Here is a 12981-nt window from a genome sequence, read left to right on the forward strand (position 1 = left end):
GATAGATAGATGAGAGGGAATGTATCAGACGGGATTGGCTCACATTGTGAAGGAGCTGAGAAGCCCCTGACAGTCCATCTGTGAGCTGGAGACCTGGGGTGCTGGCAGAGCAGCCCAGTCCAAGGGCACAAGGGAAGCCCATGCTGCACCTCAGTCTGAGGCCATGACCCCAGAACTCAGGGGACTGCTAGTGTCTGCCCTGGAGTCAGAGGGCTAGGGATCCTGGAGCTGCTGCCCCAGGCAGGGGGACAGTGTGCCCCAGGTCCAACAGAAGCATCTGGGCATTTGCATTTCTCTGAGTCTCTGTGGTTTCTCAGCAATTTGGATGGTGCCCATCAGGCTGAAGGAGGATCTTCTTTTTAGTTCTTTTAGTTCTCCTGTCCTCTCCAAGGACACACCCTCAAGTACACACCCAACAAGGCCTCTCCAGAGTTTTAGGTAACACTTCATCCAGTCAAGCAGACACCTGAAATTAACCATCTCCCTGCCCCATCCCATTACACCCCTTCTCCAGAGCTCCCACCCTCACCCTGACCCTCCACTCTGTTCCCACAGTCTCTTCCCTGACATTTGAGACCTTTGAGTTAACTCAGGCACTGGGGACATCCCTCACCTGCAGTGTGAGTCATCTCAGGGGAAACACTTTCTACTACACATGGTGCCTCTCTAGATAGCAACTGCCACTTGCCACCTGACTTGGGGGAATCGCCACAGAGCTTGTTGGAACAGAGTTCCTTTCCTATCCCACCACCTATCCTGTTAGTCCTGTGCTCCAGACCCTCATCCCACAGGAGACCTCACGCCATCCTACGGTGACAGCTCACTGTCTCCTGGGGCCATTCTCTGCACCACCCCACAAGCCATCCCCCTGCAGGGCTCCATTCACTCCCAGTCCCCCAGAACATAAAATCTGGAAGAGGCCCAGAGATCTGCAATCACCCAACTATTGAACAGATGAAAACTCAGAAGTAGGGAAGATTGACATTTGTCCCAGGCCATCGGGCCAGCTAGGGCACAACCAGGACCAGAACCAGACATCCAGATGTCAGTCCAGGGATCCCTGCAGAAACAGCCATGTGGCAGAAAGGGCAGGTGATTCAGGGCAGATGACACTATCTCTGCTTCCTCAGCACCCACCACTCTCAGCCGGCTTTTTCCCTCAGATCCCCACCCACTGAAGGTGCTGCTCTCAACATAGCCCCCCATACCCTCCATGTGCCAAGGCTAGTGCTTCTGCTTCTGACCCTGTCTTACTCACCACCTGCAGGATCTGACCCAACAACTCTCTCCCTTCAACACCGTCTCCAGCTGCCCCAGAGCCCTCCTCGTCCTCCTGTACGGGCAGCTCTTTCTCCTCTGTGCCTCCAGCCTGGCTCTGCCCTTGGGCCACTTCTCAGGGAGGTCCTCAAGCCCGTCTCCCAGAAGGAGCTGCTGTGAGGTTCCACTGTACTAATCGAGGCATGGATGTACCACCCAGTGTTCACACCAGTCGGCCCCTGGTGCAGGCTCCCCCTGCTCCCATCAGGGACGTCCCATGGAGGAGCTTGCTGTTTACCAGTGGCTGTATCCCCCCCACCTCTGCAAGTTCACCGCCCCCATGGGGAAGCTTTCTGAGACTCTGCATGGGGGTGGGGAACCCAACTCTTTCCTGCTCTCACCCTCAACGTTCTGATCACCAAACCGTGTGGGGACTTTTCCCACATTCCCCAGTGCTCTCGTGGACACCAACTGGGTGTCCTGTGATTCCAGTCAATTCAGCCACCTCCAGCGGGGGTTGGCCTCACATCCCACAGGTTAAAGACTAAGTCCCAGTACACTGTCCCTACTTCAAATGCCAGTGACAGATCTGGGTCCCTGGAATTTCTGACCAACTGGCTTGAAGGTTCCCACTCTGCGTCCTCAGGTGCCTGACAGAACTCGGGCAAGAGGTTTGCTTCCACTTCCTGGTTTATGGTAGAGCACTGCGGAGGGTGCAGGGAGCGGCCAGACGGAGGAGACGCACAGGGCAGGGCCTGCGGAAGGCGCCCCAGACCTGTCCAGCACCCCGAAGCTCCCTGAGCCCTGTAGCTCAGGTTTCTGATGGAGGCTTCATGGCATGGGCATGGCCAATTAACCGCTCAGTCTCCAGCCCCTGCCGCCTTTCTGGAGGATGTGTGGGGGTGGGATTGAAAGTTCTAAGCTTTCCACGCAGACTGCAAAGCCTGAAATACTCTTTCCTAACTGATCTTTACAGAAGTTGTTACCCCACCTTGGGGATTCATGATAACGATAGTGACAAACTCACTGTTCTTTGTGCACCAGAATCATGATGTCCCAAGTCACCTGCTCACAGGGGAATGAGATGGCTGTGATGTTCCCTCTGAGATTCACAGGCCCCCTTGGTGATGAGATCAGGACCTGGCAGGCACTGCTGTAGACACTAACTGGGGCATTGCTTAATTGTGCAGGAATTGTTTCCCTGAGTCAGGAAGCTTCAAAACAAAGTTTGGAGCTGCCCCGATCCAAACAAGATGGAGGCTGGACAAGTTAGAACCAAAATGGTGGAGAAACTGATCACCTGTTGACCTTATAGCTTCATTAAATACCTCATTATCATAAGGTCTCTGAAGACAAAACCCACTCCCATCCTGCACCTGACGCCCTGACACTTCCTGTTTGACCACATTTTAGTCAAAAGAAAGTGTGGCCCTAATTCCAGGAAACCACACCCCTTTCTAAGAAATAACATGAATATTCCTCCCTTTGTTTAGCCTATAATTAAGCTGGTGCTTAAACGGAAGGACCCAGGGAACATGGGGGCCGGTTCTCCTCCACAGGGAGAACTGTACTCTGTGGAGTAGGTTTTTCTATATTTCTGAATAAATCTCACTTTCACTTTCCACAGTCTGCTGGCTCCTGAATTCCTTCTTGTGAGAATTCAAGTCCTACTTGGACTTCAAGTGGCTCTGAGCATTGAGAGTCACTTTCCTGTGTCAGTGACACCAGTTTCTGTAAGGACATGATCACGGCTGGGGAAGGGCACAGGGACGTAGGTGCCCAGCACAGAGCTGTTTCATGCCTGCACGAGGTGGTGACAGTGGAAACAAAGAGGCAGATTTGGGACAGTTTGCAGGTGAGAGCTCGGAGACTCATGGATGCTCAGCCTGCGTGGGGAGCTGAGGAAGGGGAATAAGGACAATGTCACAGCTTCTGGCTGCAGTGACTTCACAGATGGGGTCTGGGGACCCACCAGTGGAGCTCCCAGGGCATGTCGCACATCAATACTGCATGTTAATACCGCAGCATCAGGACTAGAGTACTCACAGCAGTCCCATAGTGTTAGGTGGACAGTTAGGATTCCAGCTCTGCTAGAGAGAAAGGACAAGGACGGGCCCCAGGCCCCAGCTTGGTGACACCCTACCTTAACCCTGTTCCAAATGACTGCTCACACCTGGGGAGGAGGGGGCACCCTACCAATTCACCAATCAGAACTTAGCATGCCAATTGCAACAGGATGCAGGGGACACCCTGGCCTCCAGGCCAGGCAGACAGGCACCTACGGTCAGGAAGGTGGCCCGGAGCACCTTCACCATCATTCCCTAGCTTAAGTCTGCATTGCAGTTCACACACCCCAGTGGGCTTTCAGAGAAGCCCATGGCAGGTCCACACACGGAGGGAGACTCTGTGGTTCCAAAGTGAACCACAGGTGGGCTTGATCCAGACACTATAAAACACAACCTCAGGCCATCACCAAGGCCTTTGTTGCCTGAAGAGGGGGCCTGCTTCCTGCCTGTGGCGAACGCATCCTGCTCCATAACTCTACATCTTGCTCTTGCTCTGCAAACCTATCTTTCTCTTCCTCAGTAAACTTAGTTTCATGCTGGCCTTACTTTGGGGTGTCTGGTCATTCCTTGCCCAAGAGCACACCAAGAAAGGAGAACCCAGACAGCTGCCTGGACCCCGACAATGCTGCAGGACCAAGAATTCATAAGGCCTGAGCTCTTTAAGTCCTGACATCAAACCTGACATGGCCCCCTCTGCACGTGGGGACCTGGGCTCACAGAGGTCACTTGTCCAGCATCACTTGAAGAGTGAACCCAGGCATGTCACATCCTTCAAGAGCACCTTTCAGTCTGAAAAAACACTCCAAAGCAACATCGGAGGGGGCAGTGGTTGGTGGACCCCTGTTGCAGTTTCTCTGAGGAAACAGATCACAAGACACGAATGAAAGGGCAAACTGCAGGGAGAGAGGCTCCCCGTCACTCCGCAGAGAGCGCTCACCTCTGCTCCCGCGGGGTTGTTGTTTATTTTTAAGACAGAGTCTTACTATGTTGCCCTTGGTAGAGTGTTGTGGCATCACAGCTCACAGCAACCTCAAACTCTTGGGCTTAAGCAATTCTCTTGCCTCAGCCTCCTAGGAAGTTGGGACAATAGGCGCCCACCACAATGCCTGACTATTTTTTTGTTTCAGTTGTCATTGTTTAGCTGGCCTGGGCTGGTTTTGAACCCACCAGCCAGGGGTATGTGGCTCATGCTGTAACCACTGTGCTCTGGGTGCTGAGCCTTATTAGAGGGTATTACAATGCTTTGTCAACAAGTAACATTTCTCATGGCACACAGTTTCTCTCCTTAACAACTTGTTGGTTTCTAATCTATACCTAAACATTCCTTTGAGCGCTACCTGACCCTTCTCGTGAGAACACAGAGTTGTTTGATGGCATGCCTCAAAGCTTCAGATGTTCCTGTGTTTGTATGGAACATCGGGACACTCTCATGTTCCCAGAGGTTGAAGTCATGTCACGGACTGAGAAAAATTCCATCCACATTTCCCCCTTTTTGTTTTGATTGTTTTCTGTAGAGCATTAAGGAAAAAACTGCAGCCTTGTGTTTCATTCCTTGTGACTTTCTTGAGATTCTTCTTCAGACTATGTAACAAAACATAATAATACAAATGATTAATAACATAAAAATGAAAGAAGTACTACTCCATACTTTCAATTGCCTAATAGGAGATCATTGGCTAATACCATCAGAGATGCTTTATAATACATCTGCCCCCGACTACAATTGTAGTTGATGTGCAAATGTTTCTGAAACATGCTGTTGTAATTCTATAATTTCTTTAGTCATATTAGTGTTAATCAACAAATGTTTTCTAGCTTTATCCAAATTAAAATGAGTGCCATTCCAAGGAACAGGGTTTACACAGAATGTAGTACTATTCCAATCACAACGCAATTTGATTTGTCTTTGTAGACTTACAATTTGATCCCCCAATAGTACTAGGGCTTCCTCTAAATCTGTGAATTTGTTATTAATTTCAGAATCTATTTTGCACTGGGCTGTCCATAATCTTTCTGAAAATGTATGCCAATTTTGAACAAACTCTACCATTTGGACTACTTGGTGCAGTAATTGCAATAAGACCAACAATGATGGATAGCAACAGTCCAATCGTGCATTTAGTGCATTTCTTTTTTTTTGTTTTTGTACAGACAGAGTCTCACTTTATGGCCCTCAGTAGAGTACTGTAGCATCACAGCTCACAGCAACCTCCAACTCCTGGACTTAAGCGATTCTCTCGCCTCAGCCTCCCGAGTAGCTGGGACTATAGGCACCCACCAAAATGCCCGGTTATTTTTGGTTGCAGTTTGGCCGGGGCCGGGTTTGAACCCGCCACCCTCGGTATATGGGGCCGGCGCCTTACCGACTGAGCCACAGGCGCCGCCCCCATTTAGTGCATTTCTTGATAGAGTCCAAAAGATGTTGAAGTAGTAGGGCTGTAGGCGAATCCTGCCAAGGCCTCTGCATCTGTACTGGTATCCACATGTCAACTTGAGCTCTTAGAATATAAATGCTTTCTTGACTATGCTTAAAAAACATGTAAAGGAAGAACAATTATGCAAGAGATAACAGATTCCTCGGGATGCCACTGAGCAGATTCTTTCATTAAAAGATATAGTAGTGGGCCTGTGGCTCAAAGGAATAGGGTGCTGGCCCCATATGCCAGAGCTGGTGGATTCAAACCCAGCCCCAGCCAAATACTGCAAAAAAAAAAAGACAACTATTTGGTTTGGCGCCTGTGGCTCAAGCGGCAAAGGCACCAGCCACATACACCTGAGCTGGCGGGTTCGAATCCAGCCTGGGCCTGCCAAACAACAATGATGGCTGCAACCAAAAAAATAGCCTTGGCACCTGTGGCTCAAAGGAGTAGGGCGCTGGCCCCATATGCCAGAGGTGGTGGGTTCAAGCCCAGCCCCGGCCAAAAACTATAAAAAATAAAAAAAAAAGTAAAAATAAAATAGCCGGGCGTTGTGGCAGGTGCCTGTAGTCCTAGCTACTTGGGAGGTAGGGGCAGGAGAATTGCTTGAGCCCAGGAGTTGAAGGTTGCTGTGAGCTGTGATGCCACGACACTCTACCCAGGGTAACAGCTTGAGGCTCTGTCTCAAAAAGAAAAAAAAAAAGTTATGGTAGTCTTATACAAGCATGTATATGGTGAGTTTCATTCTTTTGAAAAGATGAAGTATAGGAATCATTAGTGCTATTAAGATTTCCTTTCCGGGCGGCGCCTGTGGCTCAGTGAGTAGGGCGCCAGCCCCATATGCCGAGGGTGGCGGGTTCAAACCCGGCCCCGGCCAAACTGCAACCAAAAAATAGCCGGGCGTTGTAGCGGGCGCCTGTAGTCCCAGTTGCTCGGGAGGCTGAGGCAAGAGAATCGCGTAAGCCCAAGAGTTAGAGGTTGCTGTGAGCCGTGTGACGCCACGGCACTCTACCGAGGGCGGTACAGTGAGACTCTGTCTCTACAAAAAAAAAAAAAAAAAAAAGATTTCCTTTCCATACATATAATGAAGTTAGGGAAGTTACTAGTTTCCATAGATGCTGTTGGATTGGGCCATTCATGGACAGCATAGGTAGGGACATGCCACCACAGTGCCAGATAATGTGGTGATCAGCAGTAGTGGATATACTGTTATTATTTTTATGCCATTTTAAGTTTGCTCCTATCCCTTTTTCTCAAGTGGTCCCAAGGGGTCCCCAATCAATGACATTTCCATAGGAAGTATTAGTTAATACTCGAGGTACCTCTCCATGACAAAATGTCCACTGCACCCATTCAGACAGATGTGTACTTATGAGTAAGGAGCAGTGGGCGAGGTCAGGAGCAGCAAACCCTTTCGCGCTTTCATTGCCGTTTCCATCCTTTAGTTTCCAGGATGTAAATGAACTTAATTTCTGTAGTTTTAGTACTATTTCTTATGATAGATAACCATGCTTCATTTTCTGGTTTTAAACAGTGACTTCCATTACCTATACAAATGGGAGTTCCCTGAATTCTTACTGTATAATTAGGTATGACTGTGTCTTCTTCTCCAGGCCTTAGCAGCCCACAAGAATCATAAAATCCAGGCATCCAGCTAGAATCATTGGCATACACCAGTATGGGTGGATCAATCCATGACATGGCCCTATTCAAAGGAGGATTAGGGATGTAAGCCCAGTAAGTGAAATTAACCATATGATTGCTATTTACAAATCTTACCTGTGTTGACAGAAGGGCTAACGTGGCCACAAAAAGAAGCCCAGGTGTAACTAACTGGTTTGCCTTGCTGACAGAACATGCTTTCGGCCATCTGGGTAAGCTTCTTCACCTGCCCCCAGGTAGGCAGGTTGGCTCAAGCTGTTGATGACAGTGAGCGCCACATCGTAGTGCATCCTAAAGTGAGGTGTTGAAATTCTTCGGAAAAAAGGTACTCATCAAAGTATAGTCTTAGCCTTTTGCTCATGACAGGGTTTGATCCAGCAGGCAGCCACTGTTTTTCTTCTGACTTTGTGGAGACATAAACAAAACCTCTCCCCCATCTTAAAACTACACCAGGTTTCCAAGAATTATCAAGAGTTTTATAGTATATAGGTTGATTAAGTTCAACCAAATGTTGGGGTTCTATATGTTTCCAATGGTGCTCTGCTGCCCTGGAGGCATCTTCCACCCTATTTAAAAAATATAAAGTAGGGTGGCTCAGTGAGTAGGGCACCAGCCCCTTATACCAAGGGTGGCGGGTTAAAACCCAGCCCTGGTCAAACTACAACAAAAAATAGCCGGGCATTGTGGCGGGCACCTGTGGTCCCAGCTTCTTGGGAGGCTGAGGCAAGAGAATCACCTAAGCCCAGGAGTTGGAGGTTGCTGTGAGCTGTGATGTCACAGCACTCTACCGAGGGCAACAAAGCAAGACTCTGTCTCTAAAAAAAAAAAAAATATATATATATATATATATATATAAAATAAAGAGTGCCATTTGTAGCAAAAGTCTTGGTGCATTATATCCTTCTCCCCCTTTTCGTTTAAGTAACATTTCTTTAAGAGTAGGATGTTTTTGTTCAACAGTGGTTTGTCCCTGTGAATTACAGGGAATTCTGGTGGAATAATGAATGTTCCATCAAGAGAGAAAAGTTTTAAATGAATTAGAAAGATAACTCAGTGCATTATCAGTTTTGATATGAGTAGGGAATCCCATAACATTGAAGGCTTCAATTAAACGATTGATAACATGAGTAGCTCTTTTTTTCTTTTTTTTTTTTTGGAGAGACAGAGTCTCACTTTATAGCCCTCGGTAGAGTGCCGTGGCCTCACACAGCTCGCAGCAACCTCCAACTCCTGGGCTTAAGCGATTCTCTTGCCTCAGCCTCCTGAGTAGCTGGGACTACAGGCGCCCACCACAACGCCCGGCTATTTTTTGGTTGCAGTTCAGCCAGGGCCGGGTTTGAACCCGCCACCCTCGGTATATGGGGCCAGCGCCTTACAGACTGAGCCACAGGCGCCACCCACATGAGTAGCTCTTTCACCAGGAAGTGCTGAAGCCCAAGAAGAGCCAGAAAAGGTGTCCACAGAATGATGTACATCTTTTAACTTGCCAAATGAAGGAATGATAGTTACATCCATCTGCCATAATTGATTAGAAGGGAGACCACAGGGGTTTACACCAGGGGAGTAAATGGGATTATTAAATCGACTACAAGAAGGACATAAAGAGATGATACGCTTAGCTTGTTTGAGAGGAATAGAAAATTGTTGTGCTAATCCTTTAGCGTTAACATGAGTGTTGGCATGAAAGTTAGAAGCCGTAAAAACAGATCCAATTAATAGTTTATCAATATAATCATTGGAAGCTGCTATAGGACTAGAAGACCGGTATGTGCACAAATATAAGTAATGTAAAGAGGGTTAGATCTCAAACGAATAATAGTTTTGAAAACAAGGTAAGTAAGTCATCTTGAGCAGGTAAAAGTAAATGGGCAGTTTCAAGGTGAGAGACAACAGTCTCAGTAAATTGTGAGTCAGTAACAATGTTAAGTGGAGTAGAGAAGTTAGATAATAGAAGGTAAATGGCATAAAGTTCATTTTTCTGAATGGAAGCATAGGGTCCTTGTTCTACCTTAGAAATGATCCCATTACAATATCCTACCATTACAAATTTATTAGCATCAGTATAAAAGGTATCTGCCTGGGAAAGAGGTGTGGATTGTACATGAGAAGGCAAAATCCAGGAAGTTCTTTTTAAGAACTGAATAGGATATGAATTGTTAGGATATGGGATAGGATATGAATTGTCTTTAGGATATGAATTGTTGATTAAGACTGAGAAAGGAGGAGAGGACAATCTGTCGATCTAAATTAAATTTCCAATTATCTGGGCGGCGCCTGTGGCTCAGCGGGTAGGGCGCCGGTCCCATATGCCGGAGGTGGCGGGTTCAAACCCAGCCCCAGCCAAAAAAAAAAAAAATAAATAAAAATTTCCAATTATCTTGAATTTGGCATTCCGTGAATAGAACAACAATAGATGCAGGATCACAGCCAATTAATTGTCGAGTATGAAATTGTTCCTTTGAAACTAAATGACATATTTTTTCTAAATAAGTAGATAATCTTTTTGTAGTTTTAGTGGGTAAGAATACCCATTCCAAAGTTAAGTCAGGTCTATAAATAACTCCAGTAGGAGAATGTTGTTAAGGGAGAACAAGAAAAAAATGGGAAAATTTAGATCAATGCAGTCAAGATAGTTAGTAGAGTGGCTCAGTGAGTAGGGCACCGGTCCCATATGCCGAGGGTGGCGGGTTCAAACCCAGCCCCGGCCAAACTGCAACCAAAAAATAGCTGGGCATTGTGGCGGGCACCTGTAGTCCCAGCTGCTCCGGAGGCTGAGGCAGGAGAATCGCATAAGCCCAAGAGTTAGAGGTTGCTGTGAGCTGTGTGATGTCATGGCACGCTACCTGAGGGCGGTACAGTGAGACTCTGTCTCAAAAAAAAAAAAAAAAAGGATAGTAGAGAATTATTGAGAAATTAGGGAAAGTTCCTTTTTTGCAGCAGGGGTAAGATACTGTGGGCTATTAAGGTCTGAGTCGCCCTCTAGTGTGGAAGATAAATGTGTAAGGGTGTAGGTAGGAATGCCTCATGAGGGCCTGAGCCAATTAATGTCTCCCAATAATCGTTGAAAGTCATTAAGGGTTTTAAATTTATCAGTGTGTAATTCTACTTTTTGAGGCCAAATTTTTTGAGAATCAAGTTTTAACCTAAGTAAGAAAAAGGAGATTGTTGCTGAATTTTTATCAGGAGCTATCTGTAAACTATACTCATGTAAGACAGAAGAAGCAAATTTCAATATAGTTTGTAACATAGGAGCCTCAGTATGGGCTAAAAGAACACCATCCATATAATGAATAATAAGAGCAGAAGGGAATGGCTTTCTTATTCTTTGTAAGGGTTGGTTAACAAAATGTTGACACAAGGTCGGGCTATTGAGTACTCCTTGTGGTAAAACACACCACTAGTATCGATAGTAAGGTTTGTGCTGGTTAAGAGAAGGCACTGAAAAAGCAAAGCAGAGGTGATCTTGTGGATGCAGATATATAGTACAAAAGCAATCTTTCAGATCAATAACATATAAATGCCAATCTCTAGAAATCATAGGAGTAGGTAGCCCAGGTTGTAATGGGCCCATAGGTTGAATGGTAGAGTTGGCTTTTCTTAAATCTGCAAGCGTTCTCCATTTACCTGATTTCTTCTTTATGATAAAAATTGGACAATTGGATGAGCTAGTAGAAGGTTCTATATGACCTTCTCTGAGTTGTTCTTGAACAATATTGGAGAGAACTTCTAATTTTTCATGAGTCAAGGGCCATTGCTCCACCCAACTGGTTAGATAACTCGGTCAACTGAGCCATTAGGATTTTATAATTAGGGTGTGATTTGGCTCTTTTAAATTCCTCTTCTGATAGTGCATCTGACTCAGACTGCTTTCCTCTACATATTTCTGCATCAGATTCACTCTGTTGTACTTCATATTTGTACAAAATTTCTTTCTTTTCCTTCTTTCCCTTTAATTCAATTGCCTCTTTTTTCTGCATTGGCAACAGAGGCAGTGGTTGGGACAGCATTGGGTCAGTAGCTTCATAGTCTCTCCCTTCACAAAATAGTTTTATCTTAGTCAATTCATGGTCAGAAACCGACCCTTTATGAGACTCATTCTCTGTTTCAGACTGCAATGGCTGTAATGCCAAAGTAATGAGATTACAAAGAGACCTTATGGACAAAGGAATGTTGTCCCCTTGCTGATGAACACTGTGTAAAGCTCGTACTGCTTGTTTTCAAGTTTTTAAATTCAAAAAAGGTCTACCTGAAGGTTGGAACCAATAACAGTGCCTGCACACATACTTGAATAATTCCTCAAAATTCTTTTGTTTCACTTTTACCCTTGTATTTTGTAGAAGGGCCCTGAGAACTTTCATATATTGAGATTCTAATGAATAATGGGAAATAATATATAAATGCCAATCTATTGTTCTAATGAAATACAGGGAATTCCCCATTGTTTCCTGTAGTTCTTCTCCCCAAATAATACCGAAAGTTTTGCTTACCCCAAGTGGAATTTCCCTTTCCTTCCAAGTCACGGATCCTGCCGACTATGCCAAATGTTGCAGTTTCTTTCATATGAAAGAAAATTAAATGAGATCACAGGACAGGGATGAACAGTACAAACTGCAAGGAGAGGGGCTCACTGTCACCTGGAGGAGAGCGCCACCTCTGCTCCCCAGGGGGTTTATTAGAAAGTATTACAAGGCTTTGTCAACAAGTAACATTTCTCACCACATGCAGTTTCTCTCCTTACCGACTTTGCTGGTTTCTAATCTATACTTAAACATTCCCTGAATGCTACCTGACCCTTCTCCTGAGAACACAGAGTTGCTTGATGGCATCAGGAACATCTGGACACTCTCATGTTCCCAGAGGTCAAAGTCAGGTCATGGACTGAGAAAAATTCTATCCACAACCCTGTTTCTCTGAAAGGCCACATAGCCAGTCAGTTCCCACAGTGACTTGGCCAGATGACAGGCCTTCTCCACACCACTTCACCACCCCCGCCCCCAAGACTGTTTCCTCAACCAGGAAAATGGGGCAGGTGGTCCTGTCTGGTCCATGTCACAGGGCACTTTTTAAGATTACATGAGAGGGTTAGTGGGGTTAGAGCTGAGAAGCTCTGACCAAACATGTGCTGCTATTTTTTTGGTGGGGGGTGGGAGGTGTTTTTTTTGAGACAGAGTCTCAAGTTATTGCCCTGGGGAGAGTGCCATGGTGTCATCATAGCTCACAGCAACCTCCAACTCGTAGGCTCAAGCAATCCTTTTGCTTCAGTTTTTTTCTATTTTTAGTAGCAATAGGGGTCTTGCTCTTGCTCAGGCTGGTCTCAAACTCATGAGCTCAAGCAATCCACCCCCCTTGGCTTCCCACGTGAGATCCTGTTTTAACAGTCACTCCTCCCACACCCTGGGGGAGATCAGGGCAACTATTTCCCAATACCACAGCCCCTTTCAGAGAAGCTTTGCGAGAAACTTGAGGGTCAGTAATACTTGAGACAAGAACATGGTGTTTCAGCCCAGGCCTGAGAACAGAGTCAGGGGGTGTTAATGCAGAGCTCTAAGTCCTCATTGTGAATCACCAAAAGTGGGGGT

Source organism: Nycticebus coucang, chromosome 14 (assembly GCF_027406575.1).
Source record: "Nycticebus coucang isolate mNycCou1 chromosome 14, mNycCou1.pri, whole genome shotgun sequence".
Lineage (NCBI taxonomy): Eukaryota > Metazoa > Chordata > Mammalia > Primates > Lorisidae > Nycticebus > Nycticebus coucang.